Source organism: Coregonus clupeaformis, chromosome 21 (genome assembly GCF_020615455.1).
Source record: "Coregonus clupeaformis isolate EN_2021a chromosome 21, ASM2061545v1, whole genome shotgun sequence".
NCBI classification, from domain to species: Eukaryota; Metazoa; Chordata; class Actinopteri; order Salmoniformes; family Salmonidae; genus Coregonus; species Coregonus clupeaformis.
This window is the reverse complement of record NC_059212.1, coordinates 11398716-11412451: the sequence shown is the minus strand read 5'-3', so window position 1 is coordinate 11412451 and position 13736 is coordinate 11398716. Positions and strand designations below refer to the sequence as shown.

Here is a 13736-nt window from a genome sequence, read left to right as displayed (position 1 = left end):
ACAGCCTTATTCTAAAATGTATTACATTGTTTATTTTCCCCTCATCAACCTACGCACAATACCCCATAATGACAAAGCAAAAACTAGTTTTTATACATTTTTGCAAATGTGTTAAAAATAAACTGAAATATTACATTTACATAAGTATTCAGACCCTTTACTCAGTACTTTGTTGAAGCACGTTTGGCAGCGATTACAGCCTCGAGTCTTGGGTATGACGCTACAAGCTTGGGGCACCTGTATTTGGGGAGTTTCTCAAGCTCTGTTAGGTTGGATGGGGAGTGTTGCTACACAGCTATTTTCAGGTCTCTCCAAAGATGTTAGATCGGGTTCAAGTCCGGGCTCTGGCTTCAGATGTGACGCTTGGCATTCAGGCCGAAGAGTTCAATCTTGGTTTCATCAGACCAGAGAATCTTGTTTCTCATGGTCTGAGAGTCTTTGCCTTTTGGCAAACTCCAAGCAGGCTGTCATGTGCCTTTTACTGAGGAGTGGCTTCTGTTTGGCCAAAAGGCCTGATTGGTGGAGTGCTGCAGAGATGGTTGTCCTTCTGGAAGGTTCTCCCATCTCCTCAGAGGAACTCTGGAGCTTTGTCAGAGTGACCATCGGGTTCTTGGTCACCTCCCTGACCAAGGCCCTTCTCCCCTGATTGCTCAGTTTGGCCGGGCAGCCAGCTCAAGGAAGAGTCTTGGTGGTTCCAAACTTCTTCCATTTAAGAATGATGGAGGCCACTGTGTTCTTGGGGACCTTCAATGCTGCAGAAATGTTTTGGTACCCTTCCCCAGATCTGTGCCTCGACACAATCCTGTCTCTGAGCTCTACGGACAATTCCTTCGACCTCATGGCTTGGTTTTTGCTCTGACATGCACGGTCAACTGTGGGACCTTATATAGACAGGTGTGTGCATTTTTCAAATCATGTCCAATCAATAGAATTTACAACAGGTGCACTCCAATCAAGTTGTAGAAACATCTCAAGGATGATCAATGGAAACAGGATGCACCTGAGCTCAATTTCAAGTCTGATAGCAAAAGGTCTGAATACTTATGTAAATAAGGTATTTCTGTTTTTTATTTTGAAAACATTAGCAGAAACTTTTAAAAACCTGTTTTCGCTTCGTCATTATGGGGTATTGTATGTAGGTTGCTGAGGAAAACATTTTATTTAATCAATTTTAGAATAAGTCTGTAACAATGTGGGAAAAGTCAAGGGGTCTGAATACTTTCTGAAGGCACTGTATGTAATGAATTGTATGCGAGTGCGCACATTAAGGTGGTAAAGGTTAAAGGGCTAAAAAATAACATTTGTGGACGTTCCTGCTAGACCTTTAAATCCCGCCCTCCTAGCATCCTGATAACCTTGTGTTGACCCTTTACCCAATAACCCTGGCTTCCGAAATACAATTTCCCATGCTACATTACAGGTCCATCTAAATTGAAAGGGTTGGAGGGATTGAAGGAGGAGAAGACATTGATGAATACACAATGTGTCTTACATAGCGGGGTGTCTGGCCTACTCAGCTCGGGATTGATTTGAGTTGGATGTTGTATCAACATGGATCAGCATTTATTTATGACGTAACTAAAGAGCAAATGTAAACATTCAACGAAAACCCAAGCGACTTACATTGTGGAGCTTTGCACTAAGATGTGATGCTCTGAACTCTTAAACTGTGTTGGAACTAACTCTTGGGAAAACAGTGCAGCCCAGTGGATTGGAGGCTTATTGGATTCTCTAAATTTACTTTTTCATTTGGACACCTGGAAGACTTTCCATACAAAACAGGACGTATTGCTATTCAGTTGAATAGAGGCTGGGATTCAATCAAAGGCCCATTGTTGATAAGCGTACAGCACTTTACTTTTGAAGGTAATTTACGCTTGAGCCGTGATCCGTAGCCTCTACCATGAATGCGATCTTCGCGAACGTCGGGGAAGTTGCCTTTTTTAAAGACTCCTTGTCAACAGTGTAGTGCCTTATCAACAACGTGCCTTCGATTGAATCCAGGCCAAAGTCTGGCTCAGAATAACTTTTAAAAAGCTCTTGCCTGTATTTAGTTTGTCTAACTGATATCGTCTCTGTAGATATTTCACCCAGGTAATCTTTATTTTATTTGTTATCTTCTTATTTGGCTTTGCGGACGGTATGTTCCCCCAAACAGTTTCTATAGTAAAACAATTTTTTAAAGTTAAGACTTATTAGAATATTATAATTTAATTTAATATTCTGCAACTTCTGAATGATTTCTTCCATGAAACATGCACGCAAGGGAGAGACAATGACAAGATTCCAATGCAATATTTGTATGCAGTTGTGATGAGGCTCGGGTACACGTTTCGAGGCTCGGGTACACGTTTCGAGGCTCTAGCTAAGCTCCAAAGCAGTGCCTAACTCCTTTTTCTATGACTTCACAAAATGTGGGTTCTGATCTGACTCGATTATCAGTGAGAATAGCCTGTAATATTATTGCAGTGAAATCGGGCCAATACAGTGTGATGTGATAGTTTATGAAAACTTTTCCAAAAGGCACACATGCCAAGACATCATGTTTAATAAATACATCAGGGAAAACATGTCACCTTTCTCAGTACCATGAATATAGTACCATAAATACATCAGGGACATGCGTACCCTGATGTATTTATTAAACATGTCTTGGCATGTGTGCCTTTTGGATAGTTATATATTCATGGTACTGATTTAAAATAATGTAAAAATGTAATTATTTATTGTCTAAAAGTATATGAAGTATTTAAATATTTAAAGTGGAGCTGGTTTGGACAAAGTCGTGTTTGTTTTTGAGTCATTGCTCATGGTTTGTATCCCTTTTTTTTTATTCTTTGAAATGTGAAGTATCTTCTCGGGTCAGTCTACTCATCACTTTTGGCTCTAGTTTATTACAACACTGTCTTTTCGCTATCTTTGTCAGAATTCAGTTTTTTGCTTTCATACATACAGTACATTCGGAAAGTATTCAGACCCCTTGACTTTTTCCACATTTTGTTTTAGTACAGACTTATTCAATTTTATTTTTTATTTTTAATCAATACCTCATAATGAACATTTTTCAAATGTACTACAAATAAAAAAAACTGATATTTACATAAGTATTCAGACCCTTTACTCAGTACATTGTTGAAGCACCTTTTGGCAGCGATTACATCTTTGAGTCTTTGGTATGATGCTACAAGCTTGGCACACCTGTATTTGGGGAGTTTCCTCTCAAGCTGTCAGGTTAGATGGGGAGTGTTGCTGCACAGCTATTTTCAGGTCTCTCCAGAAATGTTTGATCGGGTTCATGTTTGGGCTCTGGCTGGGCCACTCAAGGACATCCAGAGACTTGTGGAAGCCACTCCTGCGTTGTCTTGGCTGTGTGCTTAGGGTGGTTGTCCTGTTGGAAGGTGAACCTTTGCCCCAGAGGTCCTGAGTGCTCTGGAGCAGGTTTTCAATAAGGATCTCTCTGTTAATCTTTCCCTCGATCCTGACTAGTCTCCCAGTCCCTGCCACTGAAAAACATCCCCACAGCATGATCCTGCCACCACCATGCTTCACCGTATGTATGGTGCCAGGTTTCCTCCAGACGTGACGCTTGACATTCAGGCCAAAGAGTTCAATCTTGTTTTCTTCAGACCAGAGAATCATGTTTCTCATGGTCAGAGTCCTGCATCTTGACAAACTCCAAGCGGGTTGTCGTGCCTTTTTACTGAGGAGTGGCTTCTGTCTGGCCACTACCATAAAGGCCTGATTGGTGGAGTGCTGCAGAGATGGTTGTCCTTCTGGAAGGTTCTCCACAGAGGAACTCTAGAGCTCTGTCAGAGTGACCATCGGGTTCTTGGTCACCTCCCTGACCTCACCTCAGTTTGGCCGGGCGGCCAGCTCTAGGAAGAGTCTTGGTAGTTCCAAATTTCTTCCATTTAAGAATGATCAAGGCCACTTTGTTCTTGGACCTTCTTCAATGCTGCAGACATTTTTTTGTACCCTTCCCCAGATCTGTGCCTCGACAAAATCCTGTCTCGGAGCTCTACGGACTATTCCTTCAACCTCATGGCTTGGCTTTTGCTCTGACATGCACTGTCAACTGTGGGACCTTAGACAGGTGTGTGCCTTTCCAAATCATGTCCAGTCAATTGAATTTACCACAGGTGGACTCCAAGTTGTAGAAACATCTCAAGGACGATAAATGGAAACAGGATGCACCTGAGCTCAATTTCGAGTCTCATAGCAAAGGGTCTGAATACTTATTGTAAATAAGGTTTTTATATTTTTTAATAAATTTGCTAACATTTCCAAAAACCTGTTTTCGCTTTGTTATTATGGGGTGTTGTTTAAGATTGAGATTTGTTTATTTATTTAATCCATTTTAGAATAACGCTTCGAACACCCCGACTGCTTCATTGCGTTGCAGAGGCAGTTGCAGTGCATTCGTTGGATTTATCGAACGTATGTGTCAAACTGTATGCGTAAACGGGTTGACAGAAATGGTAGCAGAAGGTGAATGTTGAACTTTTGTTGCACACACATCTAGATGATGCTGCATACTATTTTGCGCAATAACGCAGTCGGTGTGTTCAAAGCGTAAGGCTGTAACGTAACAAAATTTGGAAAAAGTCAAGGGGTCTGAATACTTTCAGAATGTCATTCACGTTACAGATTAAGCTGGATAACAGATTTTCAAAAGACTCATGCTTTTTTACATTTTTGTCTTTCCATCTATTTTCTGTAAATCAATCTGCCCCCAAATATTGTGCCTGATAAGCATGTCATATCTCCTTAGGTTACCCATACTGCACCTCCTCAACCCAATGTTTCAAACATTTTTCTTGTTGAAAAAATTGATTATATAAATAATTTATCCTATGTTGGCACAGCATGATGGCAGGAGGCTTGTTTAGTCACACATAATTCACTCATTCTGTTCAGAGTCCAAGAAGCATTGTTGAAATTGACTCTATTTTGGTACAGCAGCAAACTATTTTACTAAGTCTGAATTGTATAACCCTCACCCTTCCAATTTTTCAGTATGAAGAACTACAGTGAGGGGAAAAAAAGTATTTGATCCCCTGCTGATTTTGTACGTTTGCCCACTGACAAAGAAATGATCAGTCTATAATTTTAATGGTAGGTTTATTTGAACAGTGAGAGACAGAATAACAACAACAAAAATACAGAAAAACGCATGTCAAAAATGTTATAAATTGATTTGCATTTTAATGAGGGAAATAAGTATTTGACCCCTCTGCAAAACATGACTTAGTACTTGGTGGCAAAACCCTTGTTGGCAATCAGAGGTCAGACGTTTCTTGTAGTTGGCCACCAGGTTTGCACACATCTCAGGAGGGATTTTGTTCCACTCCTCTTTGCAGATCTTCTCCAAGTCATTAAGGTTTCGAGGCTGACGTTTGGCAACTCAAACCTTCAGCTCCCTCCACAGATTTTCTATGGTATTAAGGTCTGGAGACTGGCTAGGCCACTCCAGGACCTTAATGTGCTTCTTCTTGAGCCACTCCTTTGTTGCCTTGGCTGTGTGTTTTGGGTCATTGTCATGCTGGAATAGCCATCCACGACCCATTTTCAATGCCCTGGCTGAGGGAAGGAGGTTCTCACCCAAGATTTGACGGTACATGGCCCCGTCCATCGTCCCTTTGATGCGGTGAAGTTGTCCTGTCCCCTTAGCAGAAAAACACCCCCAAAGCATAATGTTTCCACCTCCATGTTTGACGGTGGGGATGGTGTTCTTGGGGTCATAGGCAGCATTCCTCCTACTCCAAACACGGCGAGTTGAGTTGATGCCAAAGAGCTCGATTTTGGTCTCATCTGACCACAACACTTTCACCCAGTTCTCCTCTGAATTATTCAGATGTTCATTGGCAAACTTCAGACGGGCCTGTATATGTGCTTTCTTGAGCAGGGGGACCTTGCGGGCGCTGCAGGATTTCAGTCCTTCACGGCGTAGTGTGTTACCAATTGTTTTCTTGGTGACTATGGTCCCAGCTGCCTTGAGATCATTGACAAGATCCTCCCGTGTAGTTCTGGGCTGATTCCTCACCGTTCTCATGATCATTGCAACTCCACAAGGTGAGATCTTGCATGGAGCCCCAGGCCGAGGGAGATTGACAGTTATTTTGTGTTTCTTCCATTTGCGAATAATCGCACCAACTGTTGTCACCTTCTCACCAAGCTGCTTGGTGATGGTCTTGTAGCCCATTCCAGCCTTGTGTAGGTCTACAATCTTGTCCCTGACATCCTTGGAGAGCTCTTTGGTCTTGGCCATGGTGGAGAGTTTGGAATCTGATTGATTGCTTCTGTGGACAGGTGTCTTTTATACAGGTAACAAACTGAGATTAGGGGCACTCCCTTTAAGAGTGTGCTCCTAATCTCAGCTCGTTACCTGTATAAAAGACACCTGGGAGCCAGAAATCTTTCAGATTGAGAGGGGGTCAAATACTTATTTCCCTCATTAAAATGCAAATCAATTTATAACATTTTTGACATGTTTTCCTGGATTTTTATGTTGTTATTCTGTCTCTCACTGTTCAAATAAACCTACCATTAAAATTATAGACTGATCATTTCTTTGTCAGTGGGCAAACGTACAAAATCAGCAGGGGATCAAATACCTTTTTCCCTCACTGTATGTACTGTGTGAACTGCCTTTAGACTGAAATCCTGGTACACTATTTTTGCATACATGGGACCTATCTTGTAGTTGAACTTATTATACTTACTGTACAAACTAAAAATATATATTTGTTTTTATATAGATTGCTGAAATATATTCTCGCTATGAAAATAAACTGTTAGAACTTGTTAAAATCCTTGTTATTTTGTGTTGGTCAGAGTTCGGGTCAATCCATTTAAATTCAGTCCTTTCAGGACTTGAAATGTCTACCATAAAAATAACAAGCAATATTCCACTCCTTAATTGAATTTCAATTTAATCCCTTGAAATTAAATGTACCCTAGTGTTGGTGTCTGCAGTGGTCTTCTTGTTTCCTGAAGTGTGTGTGTGTGTATGTATAAATATATATTTATATATATATTGTTTTTACTATGAGCACTTCAGTGGGACTCAATTGTTTTATTCAAGATGATGCAAATAAGTATTTCTTTACAAAAATCACAATTGAGAAGCAATCAATTTTTGTGAACAGTTTTGTACAATACCTTCTCCAAGCGTATAAAACCAAGAAAGAAGAATAACGAAAACCTTCTGCATGATGTCATCATGGGAGCCTGTGCCCATGTGCAGCCAGTAGTCCTGGTTCTTGAAGAGGACGAGGTTGTAGAAGTTCTCGCCTCCCTTGTGGAACCTGTGTTGTCTCCCCCCAGGAATTGGGACTGTCCCTGAAGCCGTGCGCAGTCAGTGACAGCCAGCTTGTGAATTTGGGCTCGTCAAAGTACCGCCTAAGTTTATGAGAAGACCACAGAGTAAATAAGTATATATTTAAGACTTGATTTTTGAAAAACTTATTTCATATAAGTGAATTTCCAAACATTGAACAAAACCAAAGGAGAGCAATTTTTTGGGCAATACAGTTGACAAGCTCAATTCACAGTCCACAGCTGTTATCAAGTTGCAGACGCATGTCCCTAGACTGTGCGGCTTTGCAGGTTCGAACTCTGTAGGACGCTGTCAATGATGACCTGGGACTTTGCTAAATGCCTTCACTGAACCAGATAATTAAGATGGTGTTTTAGGAGTGAACTGTATAAAGCTGCAATCTCATTGTACTATCTGTACTGTTCTCCCTTTTGGACACCTTTTTTGTCTCACCAATATTGAATTACAAATACTGCCTTTTGTTTGACGATACATTCAGATATGTTGCAGAAGGTGAACTTACCTCAGTTCCTGCAGCAGTGAGTAGATGCCTTCGGGCAGCAGCAGGCTGAATACTGTGCAATGCAGGGCTTGGTTCACAGGTGTTTGGTGCTCTGGATAGACATATGTCGAAAGGAAGCTGGCTGCTGTATTGTGACTGTAAACAATGAACAACAACAATCATCATCACCAGCTTTCTGCATGTGTGTGCTATTTGAGAGAGATTTTCATCTCTCATACAAGTACCCAGAGCCACATTTAGATATTCATTATAACTACAGTGGCTTGCGAAAGTATTCACCCCCTTGGCATTTTTCCTATTTTGTTGCCTTACAACCTGGAATTAAAACTGTGTTTTGGTGGGGTTTGTATCATTTGATTTACACAACATGCCTACCACTTTGAAGATGCTAATTATTGTTTATTGTGAAACAAACAAGAAATAAGACAAAGGCTCTACAAAGTCAATACATACAATATTTTACAGCTGCAAGTCTCTTGGGATATGTCTCTATAAGCTTGGCACATCTAGCCACTGGAATCTTTGCCCATTCTTCAAGGCAAAACTGCTCCAGCTCCTTCAAGTTGGATGGGTTCCGCTGGTGTACAGCAATCTTTAAGTCATACCACAGATTCTCAATTGGATTGAGGTCTGGGCTTTGACTAGGCCATTCCAAGACATTTAAATGTGTCCCCTTAAACCACTCGAGTGTTGCTTTAGCAGTATGCTTAGGGTCATTGTCCTGCTGGAAGGTGAACCTCTGTCCCAATCTCAAATCTCTGGAAGACTGAAACAGGTTTCCCTCAAGAATTTCCCTGTATTTAGCGCCATCCATCATTCCTTCAATTCTGACCAGTTTCCTTTTTGTTGCCTCTCTGATTAATGCCCTCCTTGCCTGGTCCATGAGTTTTGGTGGGCGGCCCTCTCTTGGCAGGTTTGTTGTGGTGCCATATTCTTTCCATTCTTTAATAATGGATTTAATGGTGCTCCGTGGGATATTAAAAGTTAAGGATATTTTTTTATAACCCAACCCTGATCTGTACTTCTCCACAACTTTGTCCCTGACCTGTTTGGAGAGCTCCTTGGTCTTCATGGTGCCGCTTGTTTGGTAGTGCCCCTTGCTTAGTGGTGTTGCCCCTTGCTTAGTGGTGTTGCAGACTCTGGGGCCTTTCAGAACAGGTGTATGTATGTATGTATGTATGTACTGAGATCATGTGACACTTAGAATGCACACAGGTGGACTTTATTTAACTAATTATGTGACTTCTGAAGGTAATTGGTTGCACCAGATCTTATTTAGGGGCTTCATAGCAAAGGGGGTGAATACATACGCACACACCACTTGTCCGTTATTTATTTTTTTGAATTTTTTGAAACAAGTTATTTTTTTCATTTCACTTCACCAATTTCGACTATTTTGTGTATGTCCATTACATGAAATCCAAATAAAAATCAATTTAAATTACAGGTTGTAATGCAACAAAATAGGAAAAACGCCAAGGGGGGGATGAATACTTTTGCAAGGCACTGTATATGGCTCTACACGTACCAACTAACTTTGGCGCTCACTGGCCATAGCCACTCCAGGAAGGTGTGGGGGTCACGAGCGCTGGTTCCCGCACAGGCTTGAGGTGTGCAGGGATGGACATGGGAGGTCCTCTAGGGTGTGGGTAATGACCACTGGCCTGTGCGCTTTCCATTGGAAACAGGACAGGAGCACTCTATCCCCATCTGCCCCTGAGGTTTAACACACAGGCACCAGTTTTAGAATGCTTTGAAGAAAAACAGTTGCTTACTCAAGTCCAGGGTCGTATTTATTCGTGCACAATGTAGCAAATGAAAACAAGAGTTTCTTATTGGACAAATTTAGTCTAGTCCAACTTTTATGTCCCAAGACCCATTAGAAAAAAATAATATGTAAACCCACCATGTCAAAAAAGTAATGTAATCAACTGCCAATGTTTACATTTTTAATTGAGACTGACGGTGTATTACAAATCAGTCTGACAGTACTTTTGACAGTATTTCAATCTGAAGTAAGTATAGTGTCACGTGACTGAAATGCATGTGAATATCCTGAAATCCGCATAATAACCATATCCGCATTTTCCCACCAGAGATATGTTTCCATTGAATTGCGTGATGACGTAGTGCGCATAAAAATGCATTTTGCAGTTATATTCCTATGTACCGAGAGAAAAAAAAAAAAAGTTAAATGGGTTTCCATCGCATTTTCAACTCTACTGATGATTTTCTCACAAAATGTTTTGTTGCGTTATATAGCGAGTGTGCTCTAGACAACAGCTCGCAGATACAGTGCTAGTATAGCCTAAATTATGAGATTATTATGGACAAAAGAGTGAGATTATTTTTATTTGTCAAATGGCAGCCAAGCATCAATGATCATGTCACCAGAATAAGACCCTCGATAAATTTAATTAATCTGTAGCCTAGCTTTCCCGACGAGTCATAGTGGGAGGACCACACAACATGTCATCGCGTGACTCCCAAATGTACTTTTAATATGATGGGTATTTAAGCAATAAGGCCCGAGGAGGTGTGGTATGTGGCCAGTATACCACAGCTAAGGGCTGTTCTTACGCACGACGCAACACAGGGTTCCTGGACACAGCCCTTAGTCGTGGTATATTGGCCATAAATCACAAACCGCAGAGGAGCCTTATTGCTATTAGAAACTGGTTACCAACGTAATTAGAGCAGTAAAAATAAATGTTTTTTCATAACATGGCTGTCAGCCAATCAGCATTCAGGGCTCGACCCACCCAGTTTATAATATATACATATTTGCTCATAAAAGCATTTCCGCTGACATTTCTCGCATAAAACATTTTCCTAAAACAAAAAGATTCCACCTTGTCTAGCGTATTTATTTTTGTCAACATTTAAAAAGTTTCCCGACAAATGTTCTGTTTCCATCAGGCCTGTCATGACATTTTTTATCCAACATGTACATTACTGGCATAGAAAGGTTGGATGGAAGCCTGGTTACGGATGATGTTATTTTCCCCCTAGTCTGATTCAGTGCCTGGTGTTGTCCACTCTGTGCTAATGAGTCCTGCACAGCTTGTAGGCATTGTAGAGGGAAACAGGAGACACATTCGTGTTCTTGAGTCTTGTCTTTCAGTGATTTGGTTCAAAAGATGGAGCTACATTTGTGGGAAGAAAACAGAAATCGCTCGGTTTATTACGACCGCATCTAGCACGGCTACCGGAGGTTACTGAGGTTCTATGAACCTAGTGTGATTATATTAATTTTATTTCAGAGTTTTTTTTTTTGCAAACCAATTTTTAAATCAGGTGACCGCACATGGGGTCGTGAACCTTAGTTTGGGAAAACGCTGGTCTAGTCACTCTAGTGAATACGACCCAAGACTTGGACTTTGACTAGACAGTGCACAGGGATGGGCAAAAATGACCAAATACAGATACATTGATCTTTATGGTATTTTGTATCAAAATGAACTATGAAAAACGTGTATTTTCTAATGTATTTAATACAAATACATGTATTTTGTATTTTAAAATACATTTGCAAGTAGCTGGCCCGAACAGCAAAAACATTCTCAGTAACGGTTACAAAAAGTTTTACTTGCTATCACTGTGATATGTTTTTGTTTAACTGCCTTAGTTGAGCAAGTCACTCTGGATAAGTTTGTCTGCTAAATGACCAAGATTTAAATGTATATGTGAAAATTAACATACCAAAATGAACCGCAGAGGACGCTGTGTGTTGTTTCGGGCGGAGCTCATTCGAATAATACTCAGCATGCTTTGCAATTGTTCATTTTTACATATACATTTATATTTAGTTCATTTAACAGACTCTCTTATCACACCATAGTGCTATCAGACTTCTGTAATAATGCAGGATGAAATGGGGGCCACAAAATGTGAACCGCTATTAAAAAAGCTATTGAAAAGTATTTTGTATTTTGAAAATACAAATTACAGTATTTTGAAAATACAATATACAAAACACATTGGAGTGTAGTTCAGCCCAGTGTAATTCAAATGACAAAATACTGAGAAGTAATTAAAATACACGTAACAGAAATACTTCCCAACTGACAGTGCATGCCTCGGAGTCAACAGCACACACAAAGGTTCTCTTAACTGAATTGTGTTGTACAAGTATAAAGGACGTCACACTGCTTGCTTAGGGAGTACCATTTCCTCCCAATTAGGCCCATACTTGTCTCGAACTCGGGACCTCTGCCTCACAAACAGACGTGACCGCCCTCCTCAAGCGTCTTATCATGCCACTTCAAAAGCTAGCTAATGAGGCAATGCCAGCGGGGCACTTAAGGCTGAGGAGTACATTTCACACATCCCCATGTGCAACATCAGTAGGAAGTCGCATTTCAGAGCTTCATAATATAATGATAGAGGCCTCTAGTGGCCAAAGGCCGTATTAGCGCCATTGAGGGCTTCCACCATTTTAATGTAGTCAACTGGGTGGGACTTCCAACTTCATTGGCTGATCCCTCCCGGTGACCCTGTTGGAGTCACCGGGAAAATTGACTACTTCAAAATGAGATTGCATTAATGGTACTGCCCATGCTGTCACAGACGTTTTAATGGCACAGATATAAAGATGAGTTCTCTATCTATCTCTATGGAGGTAACCTTTCTCTCAGACTGGAGAGAACCCCCTGGTAGGCTCCCTCCGGGAGCAGGGCCGGCATAATGGGCGGGCCTTAGGTGGCCTGGCCCACCCTACAGTACCTCCTTGCCTGTCCAAATAAAATATTTAAATATTGAGTATGTTTACATGCACACTAATGAGATATTAAATGGAGTATGGCAGTATGCCGAGTATGGCAATACTCATGTAAACACTTTACTCTCCTTATCTTAATTGGCATAAGGCCAAAATCTAAGTAAGCATATGCCAATTAAAATGCCTGGTATTCTGCATTTATTTAAGTCCCATCAGGTAACCTGATTTCAGATGTGTCCATGTAAACTCGGGTGGTTGATGTCCTTGATGATCTTTTTGGCCTTCCTGTGACATCGGGTGCTGTATGTGTCTTGGAGGGAGGGTAGTTTGCCCCCGGTAATGCGTTCGGCAGACCGCACCACTCTCTAGAGAGCCCTGCGGTTGTGGGCGGTGCAGTTGCCGTACCAGACGGTGATACAGCCCGACAGGAAGCCGAATTTCTTTAGCCTCCTGAGGTTGAAGAGGCTCTGTTGTGCCTTCTTCACCACACTGTCTGTGTGGGTGGACCATTTCAGTTTGTCGGTGATGTGTACGCCAAGGAACTTGAAGCTTTCCACCTTCTCCACTGCGGTCCCGTCAATGTGGATAGGGGGTGCACCCTCTGCTGTTTCCTGAAGTCCACAATCATCTCCTTTGTTTTGTTGATGTTGAGTGAGAGGTTATTGATTTGGAGGCGTGCTTGGCCACGCAGTCATGGGTGAACAGGGAGTACAGGAGGGGGCTGAGCACGCACCCTTGTGGGGCCCCAGTGTTGAGGATCAGCGAAGTGGAGATGTTGTTTCCTACCTTCACCACCTGGGGGCGGCCAGTCAGGAAGTCTAGGACCCAGTTGCACAGGGCGGGGTTCAGACCCAGGGCCTCGAGCTTAATGATGAGCTTGGAGGGTACTATGGTGTTGAATGCTGAGCTATAGTCAATGAACAGCATTCTTACATAGGTATTCCTCTTGTCCAGATGGGATAGGGCAGTGTGATGGCGATTGCATTGTCTGTGGATCTATTGGGGTGGTAAGCAAATTGAAGTGGGTCTAGGGTGACAGGTAAGGTAGAGGTGATATGATCCTTCACTAGTCTCTCAAAGCACTTCATGATGACAGAGGTGAGTGCTACAGGGCGATAGTCATTTAGTTCAGTTACCTTTGCTTTCTTGGGTACAGGAACAATGGTGGCCATCTT

The 13736-nt window shown here is 41.6% G+C and overlaps 1 pseudogene; it reads right to left on the bottom strand.

The window, feature by feature from the left end:
- Window positions 1–4900: 4900 nt before the first annotated feature.
- LOC121534772 lies at window positions 4901–12526 on the bottom strand (annotated as a pseudogene).
- Window positions 12527–13736: the final 1210 nt, after the last annotated feature.